This window comes from Tamandua tetradactyla, chromosome 24 (genome assembly GCF_023851605.1).
Source record: "Tamandua tetradactyla isolate mTamTet1 chromosome 24, mTamTet1.pri, whole genome shotgun sequence".
NCBI classification, from domain to species: domain Eukaryota; kingdom Metazoa; phylum Chordata; class Mammalia; order Pilosa; family Myrmecophagidae; genus Tamandua; species Tamandua tetradactyla.
Window position 1 is genome coordinate 50,994,295 of NC_135350.1, and position 15,223 is coordinate 51,009,517.

Below are 15,223 nucleotides of genomic sequence, written 5' to 3' on the forward strand. Positions count from 1 at the left end.
TTTTCTCCAGTCAAAAAAGATGTTCTCAAAGCTTACTTAAAAGAGATGGGAGGGAGCTATTTGAGCAATAAGAATAGTTGATATGAAAGAATGTAAGAATGGTGTCAAGGGAGTGAATCAGGTAAGGAAGATGAGGAACAAAAGCATAAGTTTCTTAGAGGAGAGAGAATTTTAAAAAAAAGCTTATAGAAAGAGAGAAAAGATAATGAGCTGGGGAACTTCAGACATCTCTGAGGTTACACATTAAAGAGAGAATTATTTATGTCTGTGTCTATCTCCAGCACTAGCTCAGTAGCTCCTCAATGCAAGGTGCCAAATCTTATTCAGCTAGCTCAGTTCCTTATTCATAGAAGGCACTCAGCGGGTGTTGAATTGAGCCTGAATAGACATACCTGTATGGTGATGGTAATACAGTGTTGTAAATGTGATTAAAACATAAAATAATATACTTGAATTTGGTTAAAAGGGGAAATTTTAGGTTGTATATATATTACTTGAATAAAAATTAAAAAACAAAACAACAACAACAAAAAAGTACCTGTGTGTGGCTTAGATTCTGGCTATGAAACACAATGATAGGAACAAAGCAAGCTAAATCTCAATAAATATATGCTGGCTCATCTATTCATTCTACAAATTCTTAGTGAACACTATGTGCTAGGAAGACTCTGAGGATAAAGCAGCAATGGATCATATGTGTTATGATTCTGTTTTTATTAATGAAACTATAACCAGATCTTAGCATTAGAGGTAGAATTTTCAGATGATCATGAGACAGCTGGACCATATGGCCTTTCCTATTCACCCAAGTTTCCCTTGTCATTGGGATCATCAAGCTGATTTCCACTGCAACAACTATACAGGACTAGGAGGGATAGTGGAGGGAGTTAAATAAATATTGGGGATAACAAAAGGTAAATAAACCCAAATAACATCATGAGTTTGGATAATCAGAGTTAAAGTTATACCTAGCCTTCCAAAGCTCATGTGCTACCTTACAGGGGGGATAAAAAGACAAAAAGCAAATGGATCTTATCTGTGTCCTTTCTTTTTGTCTCCTGGCTTGCTACAATCTCCATAGGAACCATCTTTAACAGCAATTATTCAAGAGTACACTTCCAAACATTCTAACACCTTGACCTTTGGAGGTCAAATCTTGTCTTACATCAATTTGGCCAACATACTCAGTTGAAGGGTCCTGCCTGAAGACTAGTTTCTCCTTGGCAATTGTCAACAGGAAAGACCTAGTCCTTGAAAAAGAGCCTATTACCAGAGCTGAGGCTTTACTCTAATGGACTCCTCTGGGTAAGTACATCTTTATGCATCACAATAAATAGAATATTTTCCAAAGAAATGCACACATACAGCTCTAGTGTGGGTGGGAAACTGAGTTCACTACTATGAGGGCACTAGACTCTAGTTTCTCTTTCAACCTTAATTAGGGATGCGGGTTCTTTATACTTTTATAAGACTAAAAGTTTGTTGATTGTATCTAGAAATCCCACCAAAATCCATATGGATGTCATGCAGAGAGCAAATGAAAAAAACTGTATATGCACAGGTTCAAAATTTGAATCTTAAACCATTCTGCTCAATGCACTGTTTTTGAATGTCTCCTACGTGCTGATATTATTCTAGCCATTTTCACAAATATAACCTCACGAAGTTTCACAACAATCCTGTGAATTACAAGGTATTATGCTTATTTTATAGAGGCGGAAAACAAAACACAAAGTGAAGAATTCTGTTTATGTTTAATTTATAATTATTGTGCTAAATCATATTGAACACAAATTTTAATCACTCTGGAAATACTTACTGTGAATTTACTACATATAATCATTGTAGAGAAAACAAAGTGGTGTATATTCTCTGTCTTCAAATTACTTCCACTCTAGTAGTGGAGGAAAAACAAAACACTATTTAAGAGGTCATTTATAACCCCTGAAATAATATTTTTAGATGAAATAATGGAGACGGAAGCAACGATCTAGTAGTTAAAAAAAGTGAATGGCTGGTGAAGAAAAACAGGCAATGAACATGTATGCTCCCTGGACTTGTTAGTTCAGGTTAAAAATTCTCAAGTTCCTTTAAAAATTGAGTTTGCTCAGTTATATTGAGTCATTCATTCAGAGAGAGCCTGAGGGTAGTGACATTAATTAGAACCAATTGTAGCAGGTCCAAATCTAGCACAGATTTCTACTTTAAAAGGCATTTGGAAGAAGGATTTGGAGACAGCCTCATGTTCTCAGAAAATAATTTTTACAGAAAGATCAAAAAGGAAAGCTTCAAAGAGAAGCTGCAGGAGAAGGTAAAAAAAGTATTAAACAGAAAGAGAATGACTACTCTAAAAACCAATTAAAAACTACATCTAGTGACAAATTGTAGTAGCTAAAAACATGGGCTTAAGCAAAGAGTTAGGTCTGGGAATGATCCTGGCTCCCCTGAAGTAAAGTTAATTGACATATATGGGCCTCAGTTTCTTCATCTGTGAAATGGAGGAAACAGTAATAATACTTACCTTATCTGGAGTTTGTAAACATTAAATAGGCAAATGAAAAGAAAATGTTTGGGATATTGTGAGCTACCAGTGGTGTCTCCTATTATGATAATGCAATGATTTAAGGAGATTGTGAACTTGAGTTTAATGAATAGCAGTTAATCTAATATTTTCCCACTAGCACCATATTCATTCAATGAGATGTTAGAAGTGTTAGTTTCCTAGGGCTGCAATACCAAAGTACCACAAATTAGCAGCTTAAAATAACAAAAAGTGTATTCTCTTACAGTTCAGGAGGCTAGAAGTACAAAATCAAGTTCTCTGCAAGGCATTGCTCCCTCTGAAGGCTCTTCAAAAAGGATCTTTCTTAGCGTCTTCGAGATTCTGGTATTTGCTGGCTATCCTTGGCATTCCTTGCTCTGTAAATGCATCATTCCAATATCTGCTTCCATGACATGACTTTCTTCCCTGTGTATATATTTGAGACTTCACATGGCTTTCTTATAAGGACACTAGTTATTGGATTTGGGGCTCATCCTAATCCAGTATTACCACACCTTAATTAATTACCTTTACAAAGACCCTATTTCCAAATAAGATCATATTCTGAGGTTCCTGGTGGACATGAATTTTGGGGAAACTCTATTCAACCTGATACATTTGGTAGTCTTTAAAATATGTTGTACAACAATGGTTCTTAACTAGTGTATTCCTGCTCATGGGTGGGAGCATTTTGAAAATTTGTAGGGAAGGCTTTTGGACATCACAGTGATGAGAGGAAGTGGGGGGAGTGCTATTTGGGATTTGTGAACAGGGGCTGGGGAAGCTAGATATCCCAAAATTTTCAGAAAAGTCCTGCACATAGAAGGCTCATGTTTTTTGAATGTCCCTCTGGACGTTGATGTAGGTGGAAAACCTGTTTATAATGTCTAAACCTAAAACCCACTTCCATTTTACTTATAAAGTGTTGTTTTATTTTAGGTTTTAATATGAATTTTCCAGGAATGCTGTACTTTATTTTGCTCGGAATTTTAGCAAGAATTGTTCAGCATTTTGAAAAAATTGCATCACCCATGGCAGAATCACTCCTATGTCAAATCAGCACATCTTTTATCAATCTGCTTTTGTAGCCATGGCATTCGCATTAGTGCTACATATGGGAATAAGTATCCAACTCTTTCACTATACCTTCTAACATAGTAATGTCTGAGCATTTCATTATATTACTTCATTGTAAATTACTTTCCTTTTAATTTCCACATATTTTATAGCTAAGGTATTACATTGCCTTTTTATAAATTGTTTATGTACATTGGATATTTTGTCCATGCATTTTGTCTCAGGATAATAAAGGAGGCATTACAAAACAAATTTGGTATTAAAAGGGAGTGTTTGGTCTGACAGTGTTGAGAACCATGTTCTAGGATTATATTTAATGGCAAGAAAATATCTAAATAATATAAGGTCAAGTGTAAAAAGTAAATTTCAAGGCATTATGTATGAGTCCATCCCATTTTTGTAAATAAACAAAAAGAACTATAAGAATTCACATCTCTTCCCCTTTAATATCTTGTGGGGTCACAGAAATAAGAGAACCAGTAACCCAGCTAGAGAGGCTTCTTCTTATGTGCACCATAGTTACATAACATTTTGAACAAATAATTTGTGTGTTTCATTTCAATTGCAGAACCATGGAAGTGGATTGTTTGAATTCCCAGGTATCAAATAGGAAATGTAGATTCTAATTCTAGCTTTGTAATTTAATTTAAATAATCTTTTATCAGCCTGAGACTTAATCTACATAATCAAAAAACACAAGATTCCCAGTATTACAGTACTATGATTCTAAAGGAAGGCTTTGATGATTATAGGTTTAGGGAGAATTTCCCAAAGTATGCTTCATAGAACACTCACTGGTACTATAGGACATCTCAAATATATTCTATAGTCAATGTATTTGAGAAACACTGGGTTAAACAAAGTTAAACATGTTTCTTTAGATAAGACTTAATTTTCTTGTTAAGCCATGGCATTGCACATCTTCAAGAGAAAAAATGAAATTTATAGCATTTCTGATATTTAGGTGACCACAGAACCTCCCCGTTCCTCAGATTCCCAAAATATCATGGAAGCAATGTTCTGTATAACAGGTGTTAAGATATACTAATTGAAAATGATGAACATTTTAATGTGGTATTTTAGAAAGTTTTTATTTACAAAAGACCGAACCCCATGATGATTTTCAGGCTTTGTAAGAAACAAGGGGGAAAAGAGTTTTGTATAATGATTATAGGCGTACCTCATCTTATTGTGTTTTGCTTTATTGCACTTTGCAGATACTGCATATTTTACAAATGGAAGGTTTATGATAACCCTGCGTTGAAGAAGTCTATCAGCACAGCTTTTCCAACAGCATGTGTGCATTTCATGTCGCATTTTGGTAATTCTCACAATATTTCAAACCTTTTCATTATTATTGTATCTGTCATGGGGATCTGTGATCAGTGATCACTGATGTTACCATTGTGATTGTTTTGGTGTACCATGAACTGAGCTCATCTAAGTCAGTGAACTTAATTGATAAATATTGCGTGTGTTCTGACTGTGCCACCGACTGGCTGTTTGCTGCCTCTCTCCCTCTTCTCAGGCCTCCCTATTCCCTGAGATGCAACAATATTGAAATTAGGCCAATTAACCCTACTACCACTCTAAATGTTTAAGTGAAAGGAAGAGTTGCACATCTGTCATTTAAATCTAAACCATTAAGCTTAGTGAGGAAGGCAAGTCAAAAGCTGAAACAGGCTGAAAAACAAGGCCTCTTACACCAGTTAATCAAGTTGTGAATGCAAATGAAAAGTTATTGAAGGAAATTAAAAGTGCTTCATTTCAGTGAACACATGAAATGGCAAGAAAGTGAATCAACCTTACTGCTGATATGCAGAAAGTTTTAGTGATCTGGATAGATCAAACCAGCCACAACATTCCCTTAAAGGCCCTAACTCTTTTCAATTCTATGAAAGTTGAGAGAGGTAAAGAAGCTGCAGAAGAAAATGTGGAAGCTAGCAAAGGTTGTTTCATGAGGTTTAAGGAAAAATGCCTTTTCCATAACATAAAATGCAAGGCAAAGCATTAAGTGCTGATGTAGAACCTTCAGCAAGTTATCCAGAAGCTCTACCTATGAGCATTGATGAAGGTGGCTACACTAAACAACAGATTTTCAATGAAGATGAAACAGCCAGACTTCTATTGGAATAAGATGCCATCTGGGACTTTCATAGCTATAGAGGAAAAACCAATGTCTGGCTTCAAAGCTTCAGTGCTTAGGCTGACTCTCTTGTTAGGGGTTAATGCAGCTGGTGACATTAAATTGAAGCCAATGCTCATTTACCATTCTGAAAATCCTAGAGCCCTAAAGAATTATGCTAAATCTTCTCTGCTTGTGCTCTATACATGAAGCAACAGAGCCTGGATGACAGCACATCTGTTTAAAACATAGTTTACTGGATATTTTAAGCCCACTGTTGACAGCTGCTGTTCAGAAAAAAATATTCCTTTAAAAATATTACTGCTCATTGACAATGTACCCATTTACCCAAGAGCTCTGATGGAGATGTGCAATGGGATGAATGTTGTTTTCATGCCTGCTAATATAATATCCATTTTGCAGCCTGTTCTAGTTTGCTAGTTGCCGGAATGCAATATACCAGAAATGGAATGGCTTTTAAAAAGGGGAATTTAAAAAATTGCTAGTTTACAGTTCTAAGGACAACAAAATGTCCCCGTTCAAACAAGTCTATAGAAATGTCCAATCAAAGTTATCCAGGAAAAAATATCTTGGTTCAAGAAGGCCGATGAAGTTCACAGTTTCTTTCCCATGTGGAAGGGCATATGGCGAACACAGCATCACCTCCTAGCTTCTTCTCCTGGTTTCCTGTTTCATGAAGCTCCCTGGGAGGCATTTTCCTTCTTCATGTCCAAAGGTCGCTGGCTGGTAGACTCTGCTTCTCATGGCTATGTCATTCTGCTTTGCTCTTTCTGAATCTCCCATTCTCCAAAATGTTTCCTCTTTTATAGGACTTCAGAAACTAATCAAGACCCACCCAAATGGGTGGAGACATGTCGTCACCTAATCCAGTTTAACAACCACTCTTTATTAAATCAACATCTCCAGGGAGATGATCTGATTGCAGTTTCAAACATACAATACTGAATTAGGGATTAGAAGAAGCGGCTGCCTTTACAAAATGAGATTTAGATTAAAACATGGCTTTTCTAGGGTCCATACATCATTTGAAACTAGCACACAGCCCACGGATGAAGGAGTAATTCTGACTTATAAGTCTTAATCTTGAAGAAATATATTTCATAAGGTTATAGCTGCCTTAGATAATGATTCCTCTGATGGGTCGGGGCAAAATCAATTGAAAACCTTCTGGAAAGGATTTACCATCCTATAAGCCACTAAGAACTTTGGTGATTTATGGAAGGAAGTAAAAATCTCAACATTGACACAAGTTTGGAAGTTGATCCCAACCTTCATGGATGATTTTGAGGGGTTCAAGATTTCAGTAGCAGAAATAACTGCAGATGTGGCAGAAATAGCAGGAGAATTAGAATTAGAAGTGGCTGAATTGCTGCAATATCATGATAAAACTTAAATGGATGAGGAGTTGCTTCTGAAAGATTAGCAAAGAAAGTGGTTTCTTGAGAATCTACTCCTGGTGAAGATGCTATGAACATTGTTAAAGTGATAACAAAGTATTTAGAATATTACATAGAGCAGTGGCAGGGTTTGAGAGTTTGACTCCAATTTTAAAAAAGTTCTGCTGCAGGTAAAATGCCATAAATAGCATTGCATGCTATAGAGAAATGTTTGTGAAAGGAAGAGTCAGTCAATGTGGCACACTTCATTTTCTTATTTAAGAAATTGCCACAGCCACTCCAACCTTCAGCAACCACCATCAACATCGAATTAAGACCCTCCACCAGCAAAAAGGTTACAAGTTGCTGGAAGCTCAGATGATGGTTATAATTTTTCAGCAATCAAGTATTTTTTTTAACATGGGCAGGCACTAGCAAATGAACCAGGGTCTCCGGCATGGCAGGTGAGAACTCTGCCTGCTGAGCCACCGTGACCAGCCCAATATAGTATTTTTAATTAAGTTTTGTACATTGCTTTTTTTAGACATAATGCTATTGCACACTTAATAGATTACAGTATAGTGTAGACATATAGTATAAAAACATAACTTCTATATGTACTGGGAAGAAAAAATTGTGTGACTTGCTTTATAACAATGTTGGCTTTATTGAGGTTGCCTGGAACTGATCCTGCAATATTGCTGAGGTATGCCTCTATCTTAAACCACTTGTAAGTACTGGCTGACAGAAAGAAGGAACTGAAAATGTTTACAAAAAGAACACAAATTAATATGTATGATAAGAATGAGTCATTTTAGAACTAAAGAGTGGAAGAGGCTCTATTTTCACATCAGAAGATTCACTCTGTTTCAGACATTCTGTCAAAACACAGGTTTGGCTAGGCCTATCCACTTAAAATAGTTAAATCTGAAAGTTGATTGTAGCAAAACAGCAATGTTGATCATAGTGTAGATATACGCAGACTGTCATATATGGAAAATAAATAGTAAGAAGCTAGATAATTTGAAATATTAGAACTGTACTTCATGGTGGTTTTTTTGGGGGGTTAGGCCCCCAATATATACAAGCTACATTTAAAAAGTGGAGTATACTTCTAGAAAGAACACAAATAACAAGATAATCCTGTGGCAGAAAAGAGCATAATTTTTTAATCTAATGATTATTTTAAAGGTCAGCTGTTGGAAGTTCACTAAGAATGTTTTGAGTAGGTGTACCAACAGTTGGTATTAGTTAAGAAAAACTAATGCCTGACATTTAAAGAGTTATTGAAGATTATGTGAATCTCAAATTTCAAAATGTAGATTACTTAATGGATGGAATATGTTGTAAAATTTAATATTTGGTGTGTTAAATTTTGTCTCCCAGCACAAGGTTGTGCATGAAAACTAATTTTAATAACATACAAAGGAAAAATTAATCACAAAATTAAATCTGCCATTAAATAAAAACAAAAACAAAAGGTTATATGATGGATTCCTAAATCAAATTAAGGCTTCTTTCTTCATTAACATGTAAAAATCCTCAAGGGCAAAAACAATACTGAACTCTGTAGTTCACCAAACAGTTTCTATATGCACAAGCCATTGAACTATATTTCTGGGAGGAGATAGGTGGGTGGGGTATTATCATCACCCTTTTCCAGGGTCCAAATTCAAAATCATTTTTGGTGGGCTATTTGTGGTTATCACAAATTGTGTCTTCTGATGTGATGTAATATGAAAGTACAGAACATACCTATGACATAGCCAAAATGTTTAATTTGAATCCATTAAACCTTTAGACATAACATTCAGTTTAGGAAAAAATACAGGGAATAGGAGAATAACACTAGGAAGCAATTAGACAAATCAGGAAGTGTGACATTCTCCAGATCACTTCAATCAATCATTAAAAAAAAAAAAAAGACAATGCTGTTCAAGAGAGACTTGAGGGTCCTTATAGCTGGATGCAGTGTGTGGTCCTGGAGACTGGTTTGGAAATCAACTCTAAAGGACATTTTTACATCAATTGAGGAATTTAAAAAATATATTCTGGTACAGGGCTAAAATGTGGAATATATATAAATATATATATACACACACACACATACAATGGAATATTGTTCAGATGTAAAAAAATGAAGTTCTTCTGATACATTCTCAACACAAATGTTGATAAATCTTGAAGACATGTTGAGTAAAATAAGCCAGCTATAAAAGGTCACATAATGTATGATTCCAGTTATTTGAAATAATGAGAATATGCAAATTCACAAAGACAGAAATTAGAGTACAGGTGATGGGCATTTAGGGACAGAGTAGGATGCATAATGGTTGTAGAGTTTCTGTTTGAGAGAATGGAAAGTTTAGTTTTGGCAATGGATGGTGCTGAATGTACCATAACATTGTGGAAGTGATTAATGCCACTGAATCATATGCTTAGGAGTGGTTGAGATGGGAAATTTTATGTTGTATATACATTACCAAAATTTAAAAGGAGAGAGAGACTTAAAGAGGCAATGAAATTATATGCACTACATGATCTTTGACTGGAACTAATACGGGAAGAGAATATTCCCAGAAGGGCATTATTGGTAAGACTGAAAAAAACTGGAATATGGACCATAAGCTTTATATCAATGTTAAATTTCTTGAACTTGTTAGCTATTCTTAAGGTGGCTTCCTAAGTGAGTGTCCTTTAACTGTTATATGCATGATATATGCAACCTACTTTCAAATATGTAGAAGATAGATCAATAGATGAGGGGGGAATAACAAATGAGGCAACATGCTAATAAATTTGGGTATCTGAGTGGGTGGTATAGTGGAATTCTTTGTATGATTTTTGCAATGTTTCTATAAGTTTGAAATTATTTCAAAGTTAAAAGTTCAAATATACATATATATATATATATTCAGTATATTATGTAAGGCAAATATATACACAAATAGGTAGATATCATTGTCTAAAAGCAGGTTATGAAATACCATTTGGACTTCATTTAGTTAAAAAAATAGAGAGAGATCTTGAATGATAAATACCCCCAAGGTGTTGAATATACTGGAAATGTAATTTTTTGTTTTAGCTTGTGGGCCGGTTTGAAAATATTATGTACCCCAGAAAAGCCATCTTTTAATCCTGATCCTATCTTGTGGGGGTAGTTGTTTGTTTTAATCCTGATTCAATACTGTAGGTAGTTGATTTTGATTAGATTATATCCCAGAGATGTGGCACACCCAATTGTGGGTGTGACCTTTGATTAGATGGAGATGTGACTACCCATTCCAGGTGGATCTTGATTAGTTTACTGGAATCCTTTGAAAGAAGAAATATTTAGAGAGAAACTTCAGAGCTGACAGACATGACAAAGCTGATAGAAACCTCAGCGTACAGTTGACACAGATGCTGGACACTTGGAGAGCAGAGACACAGATGTTTGGAGATGCTTGGAGCCCAGCAGATGTTGCCATGAGATGTTAAGCAAGCCAGAACCAAGGGAAGCCAAGACATGAAAGCCAGCCCCAGAGAAGCAAAGTGAGAAATCCCCGTAGGAACAGAGGCTGAAAGCAACAGAGCCCAGGAGCAGGGGACCAGCAGATGCCAGACATGTGACTTCCCAGTTGACACAGGTGTTCCAGACCCATCAGCCTTTCTTGAGTGAAGATACCCTCTTGTTGGTACCTTAATTTGGACATTTTTACTTCCTCAGACCTGTAAATTTTTAACTTATTAAATTCCCTTTTTAAAAGTTGTTCCATTTCTGGTATACTGCATTCCAGGAGCTTACAAACTAACACAGCTTGTCTCTATTTTCTAATCAAATTAATTAATAAAAGGTTGTTAACAACCAAAGCAAAGTAATGGCCCTCAAGGAAATGTCAGTTTCCCTATGATTTACCAGCCTGTATATTAGGAAGGGAATATGACAAAAATCAGATTTTGCTGGGTCTTGATTCCACAGGTGAATGCTGGACCTCCAGTTTCACGCAAAATACTTCTATGCCACCTGAATTTTATCTCTCCATTCCTCTATCACCCAGATATTTCTGGAAGTCTTTCACAAGTTGAGCGAACTTAGCATCTCCCTGATGCTAAAGACACACAGAGAAAAGGATTTCAGCTCCTCTTTGCACTCAAGGAAACATATTATGAACTCTTTCTCTGCTGGTCCCAAGAAAGAAAGAATGGCCAACCAGATGGGCCAGAGCCTGATATTCACTAGAGCATATTTAACTGGTGGATGGGGTTGTTGGGGCTAAACACAGGAATTCTGAACTTTTTTTTCCAATTTAGAAGTAGTAGTAAATTTTTCAATTTAGTAGTAGACTGTGGTTCAGCTTATTGTGTTAGCACATCTGGATGATCCTCTTCAGGGCCTTCCGTTGTGAGGAAGAGGTCTGCCATTTCCTGTTTTACCTGTAGCTGCCTTTCCACCATCTCCTCTCTCACTAATCTGGGTTCTCACCTTTGATGAGATAAGTCAGCCTACCCAACTATCTTCATTTCAGCAGGAAGGAATCCCTAATTTGGCTTCAGCCAAAGGGTTTAGCTAGTATAGCACTCTCTTCAGCACAGTATTGGACTCATTTTTCAAAGCTATATTTAAATGCTTTTTGTTGACATACCAAAAAAAAAAAAGAGTCCCAGAAAAAGGAACTTGGTTTCTGAAATATAAAAAATACTTTAAATAGAAAATTCACAGCACTTTAAATATCCATTCCTCATGATATTTTTTCTTGTCATCAAGACATTTATTTCTTTTTTCAAATTTTTATTAATAAAACCAATCAATATACAATATGAACATTCTGTTTTTTTCATCACATAGTTGTATATTCATTATCATGATCATTTTTTAGAATATTTGCATCAATTCAGAAAAAGAAATAAAAAGAAAACAGAAAACAAATTCATACATAACATACCCCTCCCTTTCATTGATCACTAGCATTTCAATCTACTAAATTTATTTTAACATTTGTTCCCCCTTTATTAATTTATTTTTAATCCATATGTTTTACTCATCTGTTCATAAGGGAGATAAAAGAGGCATCAGACGCAAGGTTTTCACAATCACACAGTCACATTGCAAAAGTCATATTATACAATCATTTTCAAGAAACATGGCTCCTGGAACACAGCTCTACATTTTCAGGCAGTTCCCTCCAGCCGCTCTGTAATGCCTTAACTAAAAAAGGTGATATCTATTTAATGCGTAGGAATAATCTCCAGGATAACCTCTCAACTCTGTTTGGAGTCTCTCAGCCATTGACACTTTATTTTGTCTCATTTCACTCTTGCCCCTTTTGGTCGAGAAGGTTTTCTCAATCCCTTGGTGCTGAGTACCAGCTCATTCTAGGATTTCTGTCCCATGTTGCCAGGAAGGTTGGAGTCATGTCCCACCTAGAGAAGGGGAGGACAGTGAGTTTGTTCGTTGTGTTGGCTGAGAGAGAGAGGCCACATCTGAGCAACAAAGGAGGTTCTTTTGGGGGTGACACTTAGGCTTAATTTTAAGTAGGCTCAGCTTGTCCTTTGCGGGTTGTTTCATATGAACAAACCCCAAGATTGGGGCCTCAGCCTATTGCATTGGTTGTCCCTGCTGCTTGTGAAAATATCAAGAATTCTCCACATGGCGAAGTTGAATTTTCCCCCTTTCTCACTTTGCAAATACCTTTTTATTCACTGTTCAAATCCTTCTGGGATATATCAAGTCATCACTCTGGACAAACCTACAAAATCTCATGCTCTACTCAAGATTCCATGTACTTATGGTGTTCAATTAAGCTGTCCACATAAGTTATATTAGGAACTACACTAGCAAAATATAAATTTTGTACCAAATAAACATTTGTTGCTTTAGTCGCACACATAAGTTAAATTTTAAAATATTAGTTACCATCTGTTTTCAACACCCTGCAATAATGACATTCCTTTGTTCTTCCTCATGCAAAAACATTTTTAAATTTTTACATTTAGTCACTATCATTATACACCCTAGGCATTCCTAGATTATACCATCTCAGTCTTTATCTTTCCTTCTAATTTCATTTGTGCCCCCAGGCCTCATCCCTCTATCATTCTCACATTCAGCATTCTAACATTATTGTATTACAGTTAGAAAGTATTGTGCTGTCCATTTATGAATTTTTACAATCAGTCCCATTCACAATCTGTATCCCTTCAGTCCCAATTACCCAATATCTACCCTATTTCTATCTCCTGATGACCTCTTAACTGAAATTACACAAGTTCATTAATTAATGTTAGTTCATATCAGTGAGACCATACAGTATTTGACCTTCTGTTTCTGGCTAATCTCACTCAGCATAATGTCCTTAAGGTCCATCCATGTTGTTACATATTTCATAACTTTATTCTGTCTTACAGCTGCATAATATTCCATTATATGTATATACCACAGGTTGTATAGCCACTAGTCTGTTGATGGACATTTGGGCTGTTTCCATCTTTTGGCAATAGTAAATAATGCTGCTATAAACACTGGTGTGCAAATGTCCGTTTGTGTCTTTGCCCTCATGTCCTCTGAGTAGATACCTAGCAATGGTATTCCCAGGTCATATGTCAATTCTATACTTAGCTTCCTGAGGAACCGCCAAACTGCCTTCCACAGCGGTTGTACAATTTGAAATACCCACCAACAGAGGATAAGTGTGCTTCTTTCTCCACATACTCTCCAGCACTTGTCCATTTTCTGTTTTATTGATAATGGTCATTCTGGTGGGTGTGAGGTGATATCTCATTGTGGTTTTGATTTGCATTTCCCTAATGGCCAGGGAAGCAGAACACCTTTTCATATGCCTTTTGGCCATTTGTATTTCCTCTTCTGTGAAGTGTCTGTTTGAGTCTTTTGCCCATTTTGTGATTGGATTGTCTGTTTTTGTTTTTTTTGTTGTTGTTGAGTTGAACAATCTCTTTATATATTCTGGATACTAGACCTTTATCTGGTATATTGTTTCCAAATATTGTCTCCCATTGTGTAGGGTGTCTTTTTACTTTCTCAAAGAAGTTGTTTGATGCACAAAAGTGTTCAATTTTGAGGAGTTCCCATTTCTTTCTTTCTTTCTTCAGTGCTCATGCTTTGGGTGTAAGGTCTAGGAAACTGCCTCCTATTATAAGATTTGTAAGATATTTTCCTACATTTTCTTCTAAAAGTTTTATGGTCTTATATCTAATGTTTGGGTCTTTGATCCATTTTGAGTTAATTTTTGTATAGGATGTGAAATATGTATCCTCTTTCATTCAGTGGATATTCAGTTCTCTAAGCACCACTTATTGAAGAGACTGTTCTGTCCCAGGTGAGTTGGTTTGACTGCCTTATCAAAGACCCATTGTCCATAGATGAGGGGATCTATATCTGAACTCTTTATTTGATTTCATTGGTCAGCTTATCTATCTTTATGCCAGTGCCATGCTGTTTTGACCAGTATAGCTTCAAATGACGCCTTAAAATCAGGTAGTATGAGACCTCCGACTTCATTTTTCTTTCTCAGGATAATTTTAGCTCTTCAGCATCCTGCCCTTCCAAATATATTTTGTTACTGGTTTTTCTATTTCTGAAAAGTAAGTTTATGGGATTTTAATTGGTATTGCATTGAATCTGTAAATCAATTTAGGTAGAATTGACATCTTAAGTATATTTAGTCTTCCAATCCTTGAACATGTTATGCCTTTACATTTATTAAGGTCTTCTGTGATTTCTTTTAAAAATTTATTATAGTTTTCTCTGTATAGTTCTTTGGTCTCTTTAGTTAAATTTATTCCTAAATATTTTATTCTTTTGGTTGCAATTGTATATGGAATTTTTTTCATGATTTCCCCCTCAGATTGTGCATTACTAGTACACAGAAACATTACAGATTTTTGAGAACTGATCTTGTAACCTGCCACTTTGGTGTACTCATTTATTAGCTCTAGCAGTTTTGCTGTGGATTTTGGGGGTTTTCAACATATAGTATCATATCATCTGCAAACAGTAAGAGTTTTACTTCTTCCTTTCCACTTTTGATGCCTTGCATTTCTCTTGTCTAATTGCTCAGCAGAACTTCCAACACAATGTTGAGT

At 35.8% G+C, this 15,223-nt stretch overlaps 1 long non-coding RNA gene across 10 annotated transcripts in view; it reads right to left on the reverse strand.

Annotated features, from left to right (window-relative positions):
- Window positions 1–15,223, reverse strand: part of LOC143668342 (uncharacterized) — a 52,972-nt gene that overhangs the window by 3,417 nt on the left and 34,332 nt on the right. For 5 of the 10 annotated variants that reach the window (XR_013168408.1, XR_013168402.1, XR_013168409.1 and 2 more), the window contains one exon: window positions 2,788–2,968. The exons of 2 other annotated variants lie outside the window; for them this stretch is intronic. This is a non-coding gene — a long non-coding RNA (uncharacterized LOC143668342). The remainder of the gene's footprint in view (window positions 1–2,787; window positions 2,969–15,223) is intronic. 3 more of the 10 variants (XR_013168403.1, XR_013168405.1, XR_013168407.1) reach the window with 1 other exon arrangement.